Below are 5,196 nucleotides of genomic sequence, written 5' to 3' on the forward strand. Positions count from 1 at the left end.
CTGTCAATCTCCCGCTCCCTTGTACCATCACTCGTGAACAAGACCCCGAGATACTTGAACTCCTCCACTTGAGGCAAGAGCCTATCCCCGACCCAGAGACGGCTCTCCACCCTTTTCCGCCTGAGAACCATGGTCTCGGATTTAGAGGTACTGATTCTCATCCCAGCCGCTTCACATTCGGCTGCAAACCGATCCAGCGAAAGCTGAAGTTCGCGGCCTGATGTCCTCAATAGGACCACATCATCTGCAAACAGCAGCGATGTGACCCTGAGGTCACCAAACCGGACACCCTCCATCCCTTGACTGCGCCTAGAAATTCTATCCATAAAAATTATGAATAGAATCGGTGACAAAGGGCAGCCCTGACGGAGTCCAACTCTCACTGGGAACGAGTCTGACTTACTGCCGGCCATGTGAACCAAACTCCTGCTTTGTTTGTACAGGGCCTGAATGGATCGTAGCAAAGAGCCATGTACCCCGTACTCCCGAAGCACCTCCCACAGAATACCCCGGGGAACACAGTCGAATGCCTTCTCCAGATCCACAAAGCACATGTGGACTGGTTGGGCAAACTCCCATGAACCCTCCAGAATCCTGGAGAGGGTGAAGAGTTGGTCCAGTGTTCCACGACCAGGGCGGAACCCGCACTGTTCCTCCTGGATCCGAGGTTCGACTATAAGCCGGACTCTCTTCTCCAGTACCCCTGCATAGACCTTGCCAGGGAGGCTGAGGAGTGTGATTCCCCTGTAGTTGGAACACACCCTCCGGTCCCCTTTTTTAAAAAGAGGCACCACCACCCCAGTCTGCCAATCCAGTGGCACCGCCCCCGATGTCCACGCAATGTTGAAAAGGCGTGTCAGCCAAGACAGCCCCACAACATCCAGAGCCTTGAGGAACTCAGGGCGGATCTCATCCACCCCTGGAGCCTTGCCACCAAGGAGCTTCTTAACTACCTTAGCGACTTCGGCCTCAGTAATGGACAAGCCTATTCCCATGTCCCCAGACTCAGCCTCCTCACTGGAGAACGTGTCGGTGGGATTGAGAAGGTCCTCAAAGTACTCCTTCCACCGCCCAATGACGTCTTCAGTCGAAGTCAGCAGCACACCATCTCCACTATATACAGTGCTAGTGGCACACTGCTTTCCCCTTCTGAGTCGCCTGACGGTTTGCCAGAATCTTTTCGGAGCCGACTTAAAGTCACTTTCCAAGGCCTCACCAAACTCCACCCATGCACGTGTTTTTGCCTTGGCGACAACTGAAGCCGCAGATTGCTTGGCCTGTCGATACCTGCCAGCTGCCTCTGGTGTCCCACAGGCCAACCATGCCCGGTAGGACTCCTTCTTCAGCTTGACGGCATCTCTCACCTGGGGTGTCCACCACCGGGTTCGAGGATTACCGCCCCGACAGGCACCAACTACCTTACGGCCACAGCTACAGTCAGCCGCTTCAGCAATGGAGGAACGGAACATGGCCCATTCTGAGTCAATGTCCCCCACCTCCCCCGATATCTGGTCAAAGTTCTGACGGAGGTGTGAGTTGAAGATCAATCTGACAGGTTCTTCTGCTAGACGTTCCCAGCAAACCCTCACTATACGTTTGGGCTTGCCTGGTCTGACCGGCATCTTCCCCCACCACCTGATCCAACTCACCACCAGGTGGTGATCAGTTGACAGCTCAGCTCCTCTCTTTACCCGAGTGTCCAAAACACATGGCCGCAAGTCCGATGACACGACTACAAAGTCAATCATTGAACTGCGGCCTAGGGTGTCCTGGTGCCATGTGCACTTATGGACATCCTTGTGTTCAAACATGGTGTTCGTGATGGACAAACTGTGGTTTGCGCAGAAGTCTAAAAACTGAACACCACTCGGGTTCAGATCAGAGAGGCCATTCCTCCCAATCACACCCCTCCAGGTCTCACTGTCATTGCCCACGTGAGCGTTGAAGTCCCCCAGTAGGACAATAGAGTCTCCAGGAGGAGCACTTTCAAGCACCCTTCCCAAGGACTCTAAGAAGGCTGGGTACTCTGAACTGCTGTTCGGTGCATAAGCACAGACAACAGTCAGGACCCGTTCCCCAACCCGAAGGCGTAGGGAAGCTACCCTCTCGTCCACCGGAGAAAACCCCAACATACAGGCACCGAGTCGAGGGGCTATGAGAAAGCCCACACCTGCCCGCCGCCTCTCACCATGGGCAACTCCAGAAAAGAATAAAGTCCAGCCCCTCTCAAGGAGATTGGACCCAGAGCCCAAGCTGTGTGTTGAGGTGAGCCCGACTATATCTAGCCGGTATCTCTCAACCTTGCGCACCAACTCAGGCTCCTTCCCCGCCAGTGAGGTAACGTTCCAAGTTCCAAAAGCCAGTTTCAGCAACCGAGGATCAGAACGCCAAGGCCCACGCCTTCGGACACTGCCCGATCCACAACGCACCGAACCCCTACTACTGCCCCTCCCATTGGTGGTGGGTCGATGGGAGGGGGGACTCATGTAACTCCTTCGGGCTGGGCCCGGCCGGGCACCATGAGTAAATGCCCAGCCACCAGACGCTCGCTGGCGAGCCCCTCCCCCAGGCCTGGCTCCAGGGTGGGGCCCCGGTAACCCTGTTCCAGGCAGGGTACACAAGTCCCGTTTTTGTGTCTTCATAGGGGTTATTATGGATCACACTTTGTCTGACCTGTCACCTAGGACCAGTTTGCCATGGGAGACCCTACCAGGAGCTTTTGCTCCAGACAACATAGCTCCTAAGATCATTCAAGCATGCAAACCCCTCCACCACGATAAGGTGGTGATCCAAGGAGAGGTGTACAGTATCTTCATATTTATATTTGGGATGTTTTAATAGTACTAGACAACAACTATCACTAGTAAATCTTACCAAATACAGGTGCTCCTCAATAAATTAGAATATCATCGAAAAGTTAATTCATTTCAGTAATTCAACACAAAAACTCATATAGCCCCTTTACACACAGTGATCTATTTCAAGCATTTTTTTCTTTTAATGTTTGATTATAGCCTACAGCCAATGAAAACCCAAAAGTATCTCAGAAAATTTTTATATTATATAGGACCAATATTTTAAAATTATTAATACGGTCATGTTGGCCTACTGAAAAGTACGTACAGTATATGCACTTGATACTTGGTCAGGGAACCTTTTGCATGAATTACTGCATCAATGCGGCGTGGCATGGAGGCGATCAGCCTGTGCCACTGTTGGGGTGTTACGGAAGCCCAGGTTGAGCGGCCTTCGGCTTGTCTGCATTGTTGGGTCTGGTGTCTCATCTTCCTTTTGACAATACCCCACAGATTCTCTATGGGGTTTAGGTCAGGTGAGTCTGCTGGCCAATCAAGCACAGTGATACTGTGGTAATTAAACTAGGTTTTGGTACTTTTGGCAGCGTGGGCAGGTGCCAAGTCCCGCTGGATAATGAAATCCGGATCTCCATAAAGCTAGTCAGCAGAGGGAAGCATGAAGTGCTCTAAAATCTCCTGATAGATGGCTGCACTGACTTTGGACTTAACACATATATAACACAGGGGACTAACACCAGCAGATGGCTCCCTAAACCATCACTGATTGTAGAAACTTCACACTAGACCTCAAGCAGCTTGGATTGTGTGCCTCTCCACTCTTCGTCCAGACTCTGGGACCTTGATTTCCAAATGAAATGCAAAATTTACTTTAATCCGAAAACAGGACTTTGGACCACTGAGCAACTGTCCAGTCCTTTTTCTCCTTGGCCCAGGTAAGATTCTTCTGACGTTGTCTCTGGGTTATGAGTGGCTTGACAAGGAATGTGACAGTTGTAGCCCTTGTCGTGGATGCATCTGTGTGTGGTGGCTCTTGAAGCACCAACTCCAGCAGCAGTCCACTCCTTGTGAATCTCCCCCAAATTCTTGAATCGCCTTTTCTTGACAATCCTTTCAAGGCTGCAGTTATCCCTGTTGCTTGTGCACTTTTTTCTACCACACTTTTTCCTTCCACTCAACTTTCCATTTATATGCTTGGATACAGCATTATGACTGTGTAGCCTACTGAACTAGACTGAGGGACCATTTAAAGGCTTAGTAAACCTTTGCAAATGTTTTGTGTTGACACCATGAGCCTACAATATTCAACTTTTTCACAATATTCTAATGTTCTGAGATACTGACTTTTGGATTTTCATTGGCTGTAGGCCATAATCAACATTAAAAGAAATAAACATTTGAAATAGACCACTGTGTGTAGTGAATCTATACAAATATACAAGTTTCACTTGTTGAATTGAATTACTGAAATATATTAACTTTTCAATGATATTCTAATTTATTGAGATGCACATGTTCACTATTCTCCCCATGATCACAGGCTGGCATTCTTAGAGTAGCAAAGCATTTGTAAATGTGGGTGTAGTGTTAATCTCAAGGGTTTATGCCATTACAAGCTCTTCAGTGATATCCACCCCCATTGCACACAGCACACTTAGCACATGTTTTTTAAAATGTGGCTAAAGAAACTACAACTGATGCAACTTCATGATAATGCCACACTCAAAGACAAAACAATTTACATTTCTCATGACCATTTCTGAAAAAATTACCATCTTTAAATGAGTACACACAGCATACCTCTGACATTGATATTACTTCATAGCAAATATTTGAATGTTTAGGACCCACATCATCAATACTAACCCTCATATCAACAAAAGACATTTTGACCTTCAAGTACATTAGACAGTTTTAAGGTTAAGTGAAAAGAAATGTCCATTGTAATGTACAGAGATGCATCTCAATTTACATGGTCATTAAAAGGTAGCAGAGGCCCCAAAGTGGGAGAACTGACAACATGCCAGCTCCTCAGGGGCAGAGCAAATAAACCTCTTTTGTTCTTTCAAAAGATTATTAATGATAAAAATCTGGGTTCTATTTTAGCAAAGGTATCACATAATGATGCCCTTATAGTATGGGTGCAATGGCTGACTGGTCCATGGTAATATAATAAAGGCTATTACTAAAGCAGATTTATTCATGAGTTTTCTATTCTTTGTGTAAAATTTAAGTTGTCTAAATACATCAGTGCATACAAAGTTTAAACAAGAGCTCTATTGCATATTTTTGGAGCACAAATTTTAAATAATTCGTTATTAAAGTAATACAAGCATTGTCTGGTTAACATGTTCTCTTAAATTATGGGCCCTTACAAAACAGC

This window comes from Pygocentrus nattereri, chromosome 4 (genome assembly GCF_015220715.1).
Source record: "Pygocentrus nattereri isolate fPygNat1 chromosome 4, fPygNat1.pri, whole genome shotgun sequence".
Classification (NCBI taxonomy): domain Eukaryota; kingdom Metazoa; phylum Chordata; class Actinopteri; order Characiformes; family Serrasalmidae; genus Pygocentrus; species Pygocentrus nattereri.